Here is a 17,473-nt window from a genome sequence, read left to right on the forward strand (position 1 = left end):
TTGTGTTAAAGCAGATTTCTCCACCAGTGACATGAAGGATCCATAGCCCTTAAGTTTTCAGTCTCAACCCATATGAATTTGATTGACCTTTCCTCAAGCTTTTGCTCTTATCTAATGTGATAATTGTTGCTACAGATGGGCACAAACTGGCTCACAAAGTAAAGTTTGTTGCGAAATTTGGCCAGTTTGTGGTTTGTGAAGTTCATGGCAGGTCAGCATGCATGAACTTTCCATAAATATTCAAGCTATTCTTGGAAGTTCATACAGGTAGATGAATGCTACATTTCCAGACAGACTGTATGCTCTCAATCAAAACATTTGCCAAACCTCACAGCAATGGGAGCAGGGAATTCTCCAGCCATGAAAATTTCAAACTAGTCATATCAGCTTCAAAAGGTTCCCTTCTCCTTTGCCATGGTCCCTATGTTATTTTCCCATGTTCTTGCATAGATCTTGTAAAATCCCCCCCCCCAGGTTTACTGTGACTCTGTGCAATGAGAGCAGTCCTTGTAATGAAAATGTGGAGTGAACTTTGAATTGATTGTTCAGGACCCAGATAAACTGCTCTAGGACTAGAATAACAGGTCCCAGAGTGGAAAGATAGTTCCCAGGAATAGAAGTATTCTTCTGGGATTGGAATGAGAGCCCCCAAGTGTAATGATGGCCCCTGGGATTTCTCCACCGGTGACATGAAGAATCCATAGCCATAGCATAAATGGAATGGTAATCCTGAGGGATGACAGCCCCTAGGAATAGCAGAGGTGTTCTAGGGCTAGAGTGACAACTCCTGGGAGCAGCATGGAGCTTCATCACCCAACACCTACTTTATGAAACAACATCTACTTCATTACACAGCACCTACCTCATGATCGCTACAATGCGGGGTCCCTGATTTTAAGTGGTTGAGTAGGTTGGTCAGGTAGGGCTGGGGAGCCCTGTCCACCAAGCTGTCCACCAAGCTGCCATGGAATTAATTGTAGAACCCTGTTGGTATGTCTGCCTTTCTGTAGCAAAGCCTGCCAGCCTAATTCATTTTATGTTAGTGGTTGTCCCCTATCCACAGTGGCTAGATAAAGTAGCAGGCAAATTAAGATCAATTGGTCTTGACCCTGTTCAACTATTAGAACACAGTTTAAGAAAAGCAAAAAGCTTGATCCATCAACTACTTTTTGACATAGAGGTCCAGAAGGAGACTTCTTTATTACCTGGTTTTGGTTAAAATCTTAGACAAATATTGCCACAGCCCCTTATCTGGTGAACATTAATAATCCCAATAATAGATGGGCCTTTTCCAGAGCAAGGATGGACACATTTCCATCATCAGTACTATCTGGGAGGTTTCAACAACAACCTCTGCACTTCAAACTCTGTTTATGTAATAATACTGTGGAGACAACATTATATAAGCATGAAAGGGACAAACTAATAATCCCCGCTCTGTCTCACTTTAAGCCCTTTGAAAGTTATTTGGAACATGCTGAGAATCATCTTGTGACATTTCTACTAGGAGACAGGATTAATTCAGTCTCAAGTGATGTAGCAAAATATTGCTTTTTAATCTCTAGGAAAAGGAAAGTTTTAGCTTAGCCAATATTACTTGCTTGCTGTACTAATTTATGTCATCCAAGATTGCTTTTTATTTGATGATCAATTGTGTGTATATATACAAATATTTTTGCTGGTCATTGATCGCATTAATAAACTGAAACACAAAATGCCTTTTTGTAGTAACTCGCATCACTAATCACATTAATATTGATGTGGAGTAACTTTGGGGAGCTCTTGTCAGAAGTCTCTTGTCATGTCTGCCTTTTTGTCTTTCCATCACCAACCACTGTCAATGGAAAACTCTGGTTTCCACTAGTTTGTTGGGGCTGGGTGTCCACCAAGCTCTCATGGGGAACTTTAGGGAGCTCCTATTGAACCTCTGGGTATGTTTGATTACCTTTGGAGATGGGGGGCTGTGAGTATTGGTGGAATGTGAGCCTTGGTCATAGGGTTCTGTCCAGGTGAAGCTTCCTTGTGAGTTTGGTGTCACTGTCTTGTTCCTGAGCCATTCCACAAACTCCTGAAATTCCAGCTGTCTTTTCCATAAAGAGCACTGGGGAGACCATTTTTTTTGGGGGGGGGGGTCTGCAACCACAGAAATGTAATCCACCCTCAACTTGGAGAGATTGTAGAGGAGCAGGTGTCAGGGTGAGGTTCCTTGTACATTTGTTCAGGGGGTCCTTTCTTTAAACCTTTGAACCTATGTCTGACATTTCCCTCATAAACACTTTCCTGGCTTGACTTTAATGCTGCATTTGCAGTGCCACAGTTGCACTGTTTCTGCTGGGCACATTCAGTTTCTATGGAGATATTCTCTAGTTTGACCATAGTCCTTTGAAAACAATGAAGGTAGGAACATCCTCTTTGGGGGCAGTAACTTGGACCCTATAAATCCAATCCTCATCAAATTTGGAGGGCAGATAAAAGAGAGACAATCGGAGATGCTTTGTGAGTTCAGTGTCTTTAGCATGCCAGGAGGTGATCTATCATGTCACAAACTTCATAAACCAAATCAGTACGCTTGGCCCGTAGAAATTCATGATGTTCCATAGTTCACAAACCAGGTACATTACAAAATGCACATCTCTAAGTGACACACTACATTGTAATTTTTTTAATGTTTAATCAAAATGCACAAAAAAACTTTTCCTTAACGAAGGGTGAAAATCCTCATTGAATGAGAAAAATTTCCACAATAATACTTTCTACTGCAACTATAAAAACAGAATGTGTCCATTTGTTCACAGTGTCTTGCATCTGAACAAACTATCATTGTTAAGAAAAATTCTCTTCATTCCACTTTACCCGTTTTCTCCCTGAAACCCACCAATCCAGTTATTTACCTTTTAAAAGCAATTTGTAGGCTGTTTCTAATCAAGTCAATTTAATAAAAGACATTCAAAAATGGTAGGTCAATTTAATAAAAGGGCGCCTCAGGGTGTAGTGCTCTTCCCCATGCTCTGGTCGTTCCCGGCCCCAGGGAAGCACGCCTGGCCTCGACCAGGGCCAGGGCCTTTTCGGTCCTGGCCCCTACCTGGTGGAATGAGCTTCCGGGAGAGCTGCGGGCCCTGCAAGATCTTCCATCATTCCGCAGGGCCTGCAAGACGAAGCTCTTCCGCCAGGTTTACGGTTGAGGCCAAGGCTAACATCTATGCCCCCCCCGGGGACCCGGGACCTGGGATTGAGATTGGGGATTAGTACCATCAGTATCCCCTCTCCACCTGCTTGTAGTAGGAGGGGGAGGTTGATTAGCCTATCTTGCCAGGTTAGCTTGCTAACCAATAATGTTATATTGTAATTGTTGTTGAGGGATTTTAATGGATTTTATTGGGGTTTTTTAAATGTTGTAACCCGCCACGAGCCGTAAGGGAGTGGCGGGCAATAAATCGAAAGATAATAATAATAATAATAATAATAATAATAATAATAATAATAATAATAATAATAATAAAAACATCTTTATGCACCCTCTGGCCCAGCTGGTATGGAGTTTTGGGCTGGGTTGTCATCAGCACGCTGATGATTCCCAGCTCTGTCTCCTCATGGACGGCCACCTGGACTCCATCCCAGATCCATTTGCCAGATGTTTGGAAGCAGCGGCTGAATGGCTCAAGCAGAGTCACCTGAAACTCAACCCTTCCAAGATTGAGGTCCTGGGACTGGGAAGAAAGGGAACAGATCAGGATGCACGTCTCCTCACCCTATTGGGGACGCAATTTAAGATTGCGCCCAGGCTACGAATTTAGGAGTGACCATTGATGCCTCATTAACTCTAGAGGCACAGGTCAAAAGAGTACCCATCCAGGCTTTTTTCCATCTTTGCCGGGGCGAGTTTGCTGCTGTATCTCAAGGGTTTTTATATATGTAACTTGTTTTAATGTCTGTTTTAATGGCATTTATTCAGATGATTGTGACCAGCCGTGAGCCTTTAGGAAATGGCAGGCATTAAATAAGATAGATAGATGGATGGATGGATGGATGGATGGATGGATGGATGGATGGATGGATGGATGGATGGATGGATGGATGGATGGATGGATGGATGGATGGATGGATGGATAGATAGATAGATAGATAGATAGATAGATAGATAGATAGATAGATAGATAGATAGATAGATAGATAGATAGATAGATAGATAGATAGATAGATAGATAGATAGATAGATAGATAGATAGATAGATAGATAGATAGATAGATAGATAGATAGATAGATAGATAGATAAAGAGAACTCTTTTAAAAGAGAAAAAAGAATGAGGAATAATATCTTAAAAAGTGTATTCCAGAAATGAAAATGCCAGTAATAATGTTTGTAAGAAACAGTGCTTCATACTAGGGCCATAACGCTAAGTAGGTTCAGCTTTCACCTAGAACTTTTATCTGATGTAAATTTCTCCCTGCACCAGCCATTTATTCCACAGAATAAAACATACAACATATGTGTACCTGTATGTTCCCCTTTAAGCAAAACTGAGGTCTATATGTTAATGAAATCACTGATTAAGCACCATGCTTACAATCCAGTTTATTACCATATAATTCTATAGTTCTTGGAAAAGAGAATGCCAAGGAGATAAAAAATGACACTTTTATTGAAGTTTCAAAAGTAACAGCATCTTCCAAATAGCTACAGCTCACAGCAATACAAAAAGCTGAAACTGAAAATGCAGCATGGAATATAAGCAGCCTAATTAAGGGCTGAGATCCAACATCATTACCTATGGTAAGCCAAAGAGGCCAATACACTATATATACCCTTTCACTGAGTACTTCATCCTCCTACTATAGCTATTTCATTTTTTTAAATGTGAAAGATCCAAGCACATATGCCCCATCATCACATCCAATTGTACTCTTACAATTCTCTTTTATATATATCAAAGTGAATATACAGAGACAGTGCTCAAGAAACAGCGAAACATTTGTATGATATGAGAAACAGGCACATTTCATTTAGATCTATATAAAAAATGTGACCGCATAAATCACAAGAGAGTCATTACCAAATAAGTATTAGGGTGAGCAATTTCAGGGTTGGAGAAATGCCTTGTACCTTCCATGGAATTTAGACAGCACTGTCAAATTCTAGTGGGACTAAGGGAAATGACTTATGGAGCTCTGGAAAAGATTGCTATTGGGATGGGTGAATTCATTTTATCTCATTTTGAACCCAGTTGAACATCTTGTGTGTGAAATGTCAGCTCAAGCCTGAGTTATTAGAGTTTTGTTCCTCTACGGAAAAGCTTTGATAAAAAGAGCCAGGAAATAAATAAATAAAACCTAATGGAAGTGAAGTGGGGGGAAAATGAAACAAAGTTTGAAACGAAATATATCGCAGAGAAATATATGGGTGGAGAAAAGAAAATCAACAGAGGAAAGAAAGGACTGCATCTTAACTGTCAAGGAAATAGACAGTTCTTTACATGTTTATGCAACTAAACAAGTGATAATTAGTGGCTGGGACTAATTGTGGCTGCCATCGACACTGCGGAGGGTGGACAATGAAGGCAGCGGCAAGAGGGAGATGCACGGTCATGCGGTGGCTAGCCTGCCCAACCTCTCCACGCCTAAGCAGCCCAAACAGCTTTCCTCCCTCCCATTGTTTATTCAGTTAGGTTCTTGTCAACATCTGTTATAGTGTCAGTCATGTTTTAATTTTGTCACAGCTGTGGCTTAGGCATGGTAAGGAGCCTGTTGGCAGGGAGTCCAGTTTGTGTACTGGACTCCCTGGGAGTTTGGGGTCTCCTTAAAGAGACTGGCTGATATACGGGTGTGACCTACTCAGCTGGGAGGTCAGGGGCTTGCAGCCAGGTGACTGGGGGAACCAAAATGAGGTGGATGCCCATTGACCCACCTTACGGTCACTTCCAATAGAGGGATTTCATGATACAAAGGGCCCATTCTCTCAGCTGGGAATGAAGCAGGCTCCCAGGCATCAAGGGACCTTGGATTTAAGCAGCCAGATGGCTTTGTGCTGGGCCAACCCTCCGGGGGAGGTTGTAATAAAGGCTGCATCCATGTTAATGCTAAGGGAGGTATCACCTATTCATTGGTAAAATGCTAGCCTGCTAGTCAATTGCTATGATGTATGCTTAAACACCACTAACATGGATGAAATTTAAGAAACTTAAGGAGGGCAAGTGATGGAGTAGTAAATTTTGGCAATGACATTTGCATGTGACTGCAGAAAATACACTTAGAACCTTATCTATGTGGTGTTGCTTTACAATAGTAGGTTACTGGATCAGGCACTAACGCACAGTGCTGCCGCATGAGGCTTTGGTGCTTAGAAATACAGGTATGCATAATAGTTATGCTGATTATTATGGCTACAATAATTTCTGGTAGCTGGTGATGATCATAAGTGGTCTGATTTGACCATTATTCTGATCTTTCCAAATGGCGATTCTGTACATGGCTTTTCTGCCAATCATTGTACCATCTCAATGCAATGGAAGAGCTTTCTGATCCTACAACAGTACAGGTCCTGTTTGTATGAGGTATTAATTTCATTGGGGATATGCTTGCTAGGTTTATGCTATTGGTGCAAATTTGGCTCAGCCATCCTCACCATGGTTCCTCAAATTTTCTCATTCTATTCAGAATAGGAAGGAGAAAAAATCCAAAATAATATGGGCCAAAACAGCTTTGTAACAGTCAGGTCCTGTTGTTTATCACATGCTTTCTGATATCTGGGATGCAGTTCAGCAGTTAGAGTTGAATGCTTATGCAAGCGCTTCAACTTTCATTGCTGTTTCCCTCTCCTTCCATGCTCAGGAAAGTAAATCTTTTCTATTATGAAATAAAAATCAAATCAATGTTAACTTGTTCCTGGTTCTGTAAGTTTTTTTATTCATCTTAACTTTAATGAACATTATGTATACTGCAATGCTAGCCACGTGTACTGTACAATGAACTAGAAAATATTCAGCAACTTATTTTTTGTCCTTTCTGGAATCAATTACTAGTAAGTAAAGAAAACTGTTAATAATTTTCCAAAATATTGAAACAATATGGTTACCACAGACTTAAATCCAGCTACATAACAATAAGGGCAGAAGCCAATTAAGAAGGTGTGTTACACAGGATGAGAGAAATGATGTTTCCCCAGAATCTACAATAAAAAACATAGATACAAAAATGATTTACAGTTAACAGAATTTTTCAGAAAAAAATTTAGACTGTCCACTTTTCATGACAGAGTAAAAACATTCATACCCAAACCATGTTTTCCAAATCTCCTGCATTTTCTATATCATGCTACCTCTAAGGTAGCGATCCCCAACCTGTGGGCTTCGGACCACATGTGGTCTTTTGACTAATTGGAGGTGGACGCCTTCTCCCCCCCCCCGACCCTTTACTTCATTCCCCCCCCCCCGGCCCTTTACAACACACTTCGGGTGTCATTGTCTCCCATCACTCCCAGATGGGACTATCTCGTTGCAGAGAAACAAGCTCAGGGTTCCCATTGATTTGTCATTGTCATGTGTTAAAATAGTGAATATTTTCATGAGTGAAAATAAAATGTTCCTTATGTTCATTGTTGTGGCGTGTCTGTATCTTATTTTGAAGTGATGTTTAAACATTACCATAGCAATCAGAGAACGTTAGGGCAGTGGTTGAGAGTAGAGGAGTAAACTACCCCCCCCACCGGGCCTCAGTAAAAGGCATTGAGTGGTCCCCAGTGAGTGGTCCCCGGCGTTGAGTGGTCCCCGGTGATAAAAAGGTTGGGGACCACTGCTCTAAGGAACATGTGAGGTAGACTAAGCAGCTAGAGAGTGACTGGTCCAAGGTCATCCAATGTGTTTTACAACAAAGCTGGATATGAAACTAGAACTTTCCAATCTTAATCTGCACTCTAATTACCAGAACAAATTGGCTGTGGAATGTAGTAACCCACTGTTTGGGATATAGACCATTTCTGCATGGAGGGATAAAACATGAATTACTTCCTGCTTGCAAATGTGGGATGGGGAGACCCCCACCACATTTTCCTTCTGCCCTGTCGTGGCTTTTTACTTCCCGACAAGGCTGCAAGGGAAAGCAAAATGAACTTCTCCCTCTGTTCCCTGGTTTGTTGATCACAGCAAGCCACCAATCACAGGACAGCAGTTCTCCTGTGGACTGAAACTTTCTCTTCCCGTGAGCCCCAAATTATTTTTTTAAAGGCACTTCTGTGTAGCTTTGTGTTAATGCCACAATACAGATGCATTTTTAATAAAAATCAACCCTGCCACATTGCTATGGAGAAACTCCAGAACAATACAGCATCCCCCCCCCCCATTTTTGAGATACATGTTCTTTTGCATATTATTTATTTCTGTCTGGGTGGAATTCTGAGATGCTGAACTTGGTCCCTGGAGTCAAAAAGACATTTTCTGTTAATGGTTGGCTTAAAAAGAAAGTGATCAGACTCCTGTATGATTGGAAGAAGGCTGCCTAATCACGTACCTCCCCTCCCTCTTTCCCAGCTTATTTCCCACCTCCAGAAAACAGAACTGGGGCTGTGATGAGAAGGCTGGACATGGTCCCTGGAGCCCAAAAAAGACATTTTGTATTAATGTTTGGCTTAAAAACAAAGTGCTCAGAGCCCTGTATGATCAGGAAAAGGCTGCCCAATTACCCTCCCTCCCTCTTTCCAGGCTCATTTTCCACCTCCAGAAAACAGAAAAGAGGCTGTGTTTTGCCTGCCTGATCCCAAAAAGACCGTGGACACTTTGATTTTGTTTTACCTTTGACAATGTAGGTTTGCAGTCATGCTACAATGTGGACTGTACCATTTTTTTAAAAAAAAATTACTTTGAACAGGAATTGTAGAAAGGAGGGTGGATGTGAGGGCAGGTTAATGCTGCATAGACTTTTGTGCCTTTCCCCCTCCATACAGGCTTGCCTCTGGTTGCTCACTGTTTGCTCACCAATGGTACATGTGATTTAGGGTTGTAAGTCCAGTTTTGGCGATTCCCCTAATTACAATTTAAAAATAGCCAAATCTTTACCCAGCTCCTTGACAGCCTCAGGATGCAGGTGACGTCATGTGGAGGGGGCTTTAAAAGTCACCAACATTTGAAGGCTGTTCAGGGGCAGATTCCTCATACAGAAATGGTCTTAATCTTTGGACCTTCCTGTTGAATGGACCATTGGTATATATAACTCTTTTTCCTTAGGAAGCCCTGTTGATGGCAACCCAGAGTGACAACAAGGACAATTACAGTGGCTGTCTTGTCTGATAGTTAATGTTTTCATTTAAATGTTGTTCTCGGACCACAGAAATAGAAGTTCAGACCTCTACTTAGTCATGAAGTTCATCTGGGGCTGGTCACTATCTTTAGTTTAATATGCCTTGCAGAATTGTTTGAAGATAAAAATGGGAAGCAGGATGAGGTATGTTGCTATGCTGTATAAAGGGTGTTCACCTTGCAGACGGGGTGTATATTTTGAATTCTTTTCAATTAAGAAATATTGTCTCATATGATACTTTAAAGGTAAAGGTAAAGGTAAAGGTATCCCCTGTGCAAGCACCGAGTCATGTCTGACCCTTGGGGTGACGCCCTCCAGCATTTTCATGGCAGACTCAATATGGGGTGGTTTGCCAGTGCCTTCCCCAGTCATTACTGTTTACCCCCCCCCCCAGCAAGCTGGGTACTCATTTTACCGACCTCGGAAGGATGGAAGGCTGAGTCAACCTTGAGCCGGCTGCTGGGATCGAACTCCCAGCCTCATGGGCAGAGCTTTCAGACTACATGACTGCTGCCTTACCACTCTGCGCCACAAGAGGCTCTTATGATACTTTAGAAAAGAAATTTAAAACGGAATGATAAACAAAATACTATTTTATATCTTTATTCCCCCCCCCCCCCAAAAAAAATGTACCAGAACTTAGGCCATTTGCTTTTATGTATGTAGAAAACTTAATCTTAATAGCCTGGTGTTATTAGATAATGTAGTTACAGAGTTTTTGCATTCAGAGTGAGCTGGCATAGCCCTTGTTAATGACATCATGAATGGGCCTTGGTGGATTTGCAACCCAAGTCATAAAATTTTTACTGGAATCCTTTATTATTGAGGGTTTTTTCCCCTCCTTTTTTTTTTTTTTTAGTGAGACAAGCTTTCAAGTAGTAGCGATACTTTTTATTTTAACTTCTTCTTTTCAGGGATCTCTGGCAACACACAAGTGAACTACGATGGCTACTTCCGATGATATAGTACTCCAGTACAACTGTGACTGCCAATGTACAGTGCTTCAGCTGGTGAAAAGGATATCTTCCCTTGAGACATCAAGAATCCCTTTTAAATTGTGACTTTATGTCTGTTTGCCTCATATATCAAACCTGGTATATGTTAGTTCTAAGAAAGCCCCCCTTCCCAAAATAAATATCTTTTTTTTCACTGGAAAGGGGTGATTTGGTTTGATTGTAGCAGAAAGACATATGGATGCTTAAATATGGCTTGTTATCAGAAACACTTTCTATGGTGATACAGATACAAATGGGGTGGGGAGATGCATACAGTTATATACACGTTGCACCCCAGCACAGGATTAAGTGTTCTATTAATTTGAATGTCACTTAAGTATACTTATCTGTTCAATCATCTGTAACAATAGCACCTCTATATATTTTGGAAAAGGCACTAGAGGCAGTCTGCTGCCTGGGACAGTAACCAGAAGAAGAAGAAGAGTTGGTTCTTATATGCCGCTTTTCTCTGCCCAAAGGACTCTCTAAGTGGCTTACAGTTTGCTTGTTTGTTTATGTATGTATGTATGTATGTATGTATGTATGTATGTATGTATGTATGTATGTATGCATTTATTTATTTGTTTGTTTGTTTGTTTGTTTGTTTGTATTTATATACTGCCCTCCCCGAAGGCTTAGGGTGATTTACATGAAAAAAACAAAATGGCGTAAGTAACATCATTCTGGTAATGGTATGGTGGTAACAACAATAATAACATTAACATAATAACAATAACAACAATAACATTAAAGGAAGGTGAAACTGCAAGAGCCTTAGCTCAACTTGTACTGAGACCCAGGGGTTCGGTGGATTTGTTCACAGTCATGGTAGGAGGGGAAGGCTTGGGGGTCAATTGGGAGCAATTGATAGGTTGATAGGGGGTCAATTGGGAGCAATTGATAGGTTGACCTCAACCAAATGCCTGGTGGAGGAGCTCCCTTTTGCAGGCCCTGCTTTAGTTCTGTCAGGACCCTGATCTCCTCTGGGAGCTCGTTCCACCTGGTGGGGGCCAGAATGGAAAAGGCTCTGGCCCTGGTTGAGGTCAAGTGGGATTCCTTGGGGCCATGGACCACCAGGAGGTTGGAGGAGGTAGAGCGCAAGGCTCTTTGAGGGGTATAGGCGGAGAGGCGATCCCTCAGGTATACTGGGCCCAGACCGCATATGGCCTTTCCTCTCCCCACAACAGACACCCTGTGAGGTGCATGAGGCTGAGATAGCCCTGATATCAATGCTCGGTCAGAACAGCGTTATCAGCACCGTGGCCAGCCCTAGGTCACCCAGCTGGCTGTATGTGGGGGAGTGCAGAATCAAACCCGGTATACCAGATTAGAAGTCCGCACTCCTAACCACTACACCAAACTGGCTCTCAGGACATTTCTGGTGCCCAGACACTGTTTCCAGAGCAGCGGACCAATCTGGGTATGGGCCTATCCAGCCCCTGGAGCACCTGCCCCAAAACCCAGCCACAAGTTACATGCACTGCCTTGCTGCTACCACACTCTCTGCCACCCGCCGAGCTCTGCCCGTGCTGCTGCTTCACTCACCTGGCAGTGGAAGCAATGGCTGCACAGTGCCACTGGTGGCCACAAGGAGGCAGTGACGCTCGCTTCAAAGACCAGGTGGCAGCAATAGTGATGAGGAGGAGCCGATGTCTGCAAGGACCCGCTGCCAGCGCACAACAGAATGAGGTGCCAGTGCTGGCAAAGACAAGCTGCCACCGCCAGCAAGGGCAACATAGTGGATGACATGAGGGGGAGGAGGCACCAGCCTGGGCTGGTGCTGCCACCCATTAGGACCCACCAGTGGTGGCCCCAAGCAGGAAGTGGCCCCAAGCAGTCACTGCCCCCGGGGATCCTCTGCCCTCCACTGCTCTGAGCTGACAGAAGCCAGGCCCCTTCTGGCGGACCTGCACTGCCACCGCCGGCTGCAAGCTGAAAACAACAAGTTCATAACAGCAGCACAGGAACATCCCAGGACCGCGCTTCTGAGGAGCGCCAGTCCAACCCTGCCATGCACTCCCAAAGCCACCTTTGGGATGAAGGTGAGGAGGGATGCAGGAGGCTGCTCACCTCTTCACCTTACCGCTGCTGGCTCCCTCCACCTCTTCACCAAACTGAGATGTAAGGTGAAATGGGCCAGAGCCTGACTTTCCATGGGTTTAGTTCTTGGCCCCCTCCTTGGCTTCATTTTCAGAATTGGATGTTAATACAGGATTAACCATCTCTTACAGAGCTTTGTACCATGGAACATGCTGGACAACCTTGATTCCATCACACTCTCTTAACCTAACCAACCTCATAGCATTATCGTAAGGATGAAATGGAGGGCAAGAAATTATGTATGCCCCTTTGGGTCACTACTGAGTACAATGGTGGGATGTAAGTGAAAACAAATAATGCCAATGTTTACAAAGTCCTTATGATGATGATGTTATCCGTTCAGTCGTGTCCGACTCTCGGTGATTCTATAGGAAAGTTTTTGCCATATGTCTCTGTCTTTGACTGCTTCTTTTAGTTGGTTCATGGTCATCCCTGTGTCGGCTTTGGCTGTGTTGAGCCAGCGGATACTTTGGCGACCATGTTTCCTTTTGCCGCTGACCATGCCATGCATTAATGATTTTTCTAATGAGTTTGATCGCATGATGTGTCCAAAGTAAGTGAGCTTTAGCCATAATATCTTGCCTTCTAATGACATAGTTGGTTTGCTCCTCTCTAAAACTATCTTGTTGAGAACTTTGGCTGTCCATGGTATTTGCAAAATTCATCTCCAACACCATAATTCAAAAGCTTCTATTCTCCTCCTGTCTTCCTTCTTCAGGGTCCAGCTTTCACATCCATAGGTTGTTATGGGGAAGACAATGGCATTGAGTAGCCAGCACAGTGTATTAAGGCTGATATCCTTACTCTTCTATATTCGGTTCATGCTTAACATTGCGTTCTGGCCCAGTGTTATTTGCCATTTGATTTCATGGCTGCATTCACCACTTTAAGTGATCATAGACCAAGAAAGATGAAATCATCAATACATTCAATGTTCTCATTGTCAATTGTGACTCTGGTGCTACTGCCAGTAATTGTCCTTATGAATGCTGCCCAAAACACACACACACACCTCTGGCGATCAGAAATCTATATACTGGCTTCAAAATGTACACAATATTCTTAAATGAGTAAGATTTCTACCAAAATTATGATAATAATCTCCAGGATAGATATTTCAGAATGTGGTAGTGGCCATAGTAGGAATTGCAGAGTGGGAAAAAGTATTCTAATTCCATTTTGAATATAGTAAAAGCCATGGCATGTATTCTGGGAAGAGAGATGGATAAATCAAGCCTAGGGAATGGATGAATATGTTCTGCTTCATTTTTTTGGGTTCCATATGTTATCAGTGAGAATGGTTTCAATCTGCCGATTTTAGTTGCTGGTACTGATGATTCATTTGTTTCTCATTGTATACTTTTATACAATTTATATATATAATAATGCACCTGGTATTTATACATACAATGTAACCCATTTAAAGATGTAATATATGTACAATGTGTCATGCTAATCATTTGTTGCAGAAATCACATTTGCAGAAAAATGGGTGCAAGGAAACAAGGAATGGCATGAAAATGAAGCCTTGCATTTTTATTTGCACAAGGTGAAAGCAAAAACAAAAGATGGGTATTTTGAAAGAGACCAGAAAAAGGAAGGGGAATAATATGCAGAATTTATAGCAACCATAGTGAAGAAGGCTTACAGTTTGCTTGTTTGTTTATGTATGTATGTATGTATGTATGTATGTATGTATGTATGTATGTATGTATGTATGTATGTATGTATGCATTTATTTATTTGTTTGTTTGTTTGTTTGTTTGTTTGTATTTATATACTGCCCTCCCCGAAGGCTTAGGGTGATTTACATGAAAAAAACAAAATGGCGTAAGTAACATCATTCTGGTAATGGTATGGTGGTAACAACAATAATAACATTAACATAATAACAATAACAACAATAACATTAAAGGAAGGTGAAACTGCAAGAGCCTTAGCTCAACTTGTACTGAGACCCAGGGGTTCGGTGGATTTGTTCACAGTCATGGTAGGAGGGGAAGGCTTGGGGGTCAATTGGGAGCAATTGATAGGTTGATAGGGGGTCAATTGGGAGCAATTGATAGGTTGACCTCAACCAAATGCCTGGTGGAGGAGCTCCCTTTTGCAGGCCCTGCTTTAGTTCTGTCAGGACCCTGATCTCCTCTGGGAGCTCGTTCCACCTGGTGGGGGCCAGAATGGAAAAGGCTCTGGCCCTGGTTGAGGTCAAGTGGGATTCCTTGGGGCCATGGACCACCAGGAGGTTGGAGGAGGTAGAGCGCAAGGCTCTTTGAGGGGTATAGGCGGAGAGGCGATCCCTCAGGTATACTGGGCCCAGACCGCATATGGCCTTTCCTCTCCCCACAACAGACACCCTGTGAGGTGCATGAGGCTGAGATAGCCCTGATATCAATGCTCGGTCAGAACAGCGTTATCAGCACCGTGGCCAGCCCTAGGTCACCCAGCTGGCTGTATGTGGGGGAGTGCAGAATCAAACCCGGCATACCAGATTAGAAGTCCGCACTCCTAACCACTACACCAAACTGGCTCTCAGGACATTTCTGGTGCCCAGACACTGTTTCCAGAGCAGCGGACCAATCTGGGTATGGGCCTATCCAGCCCCTGGAGCACCTGCCCCAAAACCCAGCCACAAGTTACATGCACTGCCTTGCTGCTACCACACTCTCTGCCACCCGCCGAGCTCTGCCCGTGCTGCTGCTTCACTCACCTGGCAGTGGAAGCAATGGCTGCACAGTGCCACTGGTGGCCACAAGGAGGCAGTGACGCTCGCTTCAAAGACCAGGTGGCAGCAATAGTGATGAGGAGGAGCCGATGTCTGCAAGGACCCGCTGCCAGCGCACAACAGAATGAGGTGCCAGTGCTGGCAAAGACAAGCTGCCACCGCCAGCAAGGGCAACATAGTGGATGACATGAGGGGGAGGAGGCACCAGCCTGGGCTGGTGCTGCCACCCATTAGGACCCACCAGTGGTGGCCCCAAGCAGGAAGTGGCCCCAAGCAGTCACTGCCCCCGGGGATCCTCTGCCCTCCACTGCTCTGAGCTGACAGAAGCCAGGCCCCTTCTGGCGGACCTGCACTGCCACCGCCGGCTGCAAGCTGAAAACAACAAGTTCATAACAGCAGCACAGGAACATCCCAGGACCGCGCTTCTGAGGAGCGCCAGTCCAACCCTGCCATGCACTCCCAAAGCCACCTTTGGGATGAAGGTGAGGAGGGATGCAGGAGGCTGCTCACCTCTTCACCTTACCGCTGCTGGCTCCCTCCACCTCTTCACCAAACTGAGATGTAAGGTGAAATGGGCCAGAGCCTGACTTTCCATGGGTTTAGTTCTTGGCCCCCTCCTTGGCTTCATTTTCAGAATTGGATGTTAATACAGGATTAACCATCTCTTACAGAGCTTTGTACCATGGAACATGCTGGACAACCTTGATTCCATCACACTCTCTTAACCTAACCAACCTCATAGCATTATCGTAAGGATGAAATGGAGGGCAAGAAATTATGTATGCCCCTTTGGGTCACTACTGAGTACAATGGTGGGATGTAAGTGAAAACAAATAATGCCAATGTTTACAAAGTCCTTATGATGATGATGTTATCCGTTCAGTCGTGTCCGACTCTCGGTGATTCTATAGGAAAGTTTTTGCCATATGTCTCTGTCTTTGACTGCTTCTTTTAGTTGGTTCATGGTCATCCCTGTGTCGGCTTTGGCTGTGTTGAGCCAGCGGATACTTTGGCGACCATGTTTCCTTTTGCCGCTGACCATGCCATGCATTAATGATTTTTCTAATGAGTTTGATCGCATGATGTGTCCAAAGTAAGTGAGCTTTAGCCATAATATCTTGCCTTCTAATGACATAGTTGGTTTGCTCCTCTCTAAAACTATCTTGTTGAGAACTTTGGCTGTCCATGGTATTTGCAAAATTCATCTCCAACACCATAATTCAAAAGCTTCTATTCTCCTCCTGTCTTCCTTCTTCAGGGTCCAGCTTTCACATCCATAGGTTGTTATGGGGAAGACAATGGCATTGAGTAGCCAGCACAGTGTATTAAGGCTGATATCCTTACTCTTCTATATTCGGTTCATGCTTAACATTGCGTTCTGGCCCAGTGTTATTTGCCATTTGATTTCATGGCTGCATTCACCACTTTAAGTGATCATAGACCAAGAAAGATGAAATCATCAATACATTCAATGTTCTCATTGTCAATTGTGACTCTGGTGCTACTGCCAGTAATTGTCCTTATGAATGCTGCCCAAAACACACACACACACCTCTGGCGATCAGAAATCTATATACTGGCTTCAAAATGTACACAATATTCTTAAATGAGTAAGATTTCTACCAAAATTATGATAATAATCTCCAGGATAGATATTTCAGAATGTGGTAGTGGCCATAGTAGGAATTGCAGAGTGGGAAAAAGTATTCTAATTCCATTTTGAATATAGTAAAAGCCATGGCATGTATTCTGGGAAGAGAGATGGATAAATCAAGCCTAGGGAATGGATGAATATGTTCTGCTTCATTTTTTTGGGTTCCATATGTTATCAGTGAGAATGGTTTCAATCTGCCGATTTTAGTTGCTGGTACTGATGATTCATTTGTTTCTCATTGTATACTTTTATACAATTTATATATATAATAATGCACCTGGTATTTATACATACAATGTAACCCATTTAAAGATGTAATATATGTACAATGTGTCATGCTAATCATTTGTTGCAGAAATCACATTTGCAGAAAAATGGGTGCAAGGAAACAAGGAATGGCATGAAAATGAAGCCTTGCATTTTTATTTGCACAAGGTGAAAGCAAAAACAAAAGATGGGTATTTTGAAAGAGACCAGAAAAAGGAAGGGGAATAATATGCAGAATTTATAGCAACCATAGTGAAGAAGAGTCCCTAATTAGGATTGAAGATACTTCCTAACATGTAGTACAATCTTTTAGACTTAATCAGCATCAGTGTGGATTACAAAGGCAGTCTCACCACTAGCCACTGGCTGCAACACTGCAACTATGGGAGGCAGGGCCAGAAGGGGATGATATGGGCTGGCCAGCCACAGGAAGGGCCAGCTAGGGACCA

Source organism: Paroedura picta, chromosome 5 (genome assembly GCF_049243985.1).
Source record: "Paroedura picta isolate Pp20150507F chromosome 5, Ppicta_v3.0, whole genome shotgun sequence".
Lineage (NCBI taxonomy): Eukaryota > Metazoa > Chordata > Lepidosauria > Squamata > Gekkonidae > Paroedura > Paroedura picta.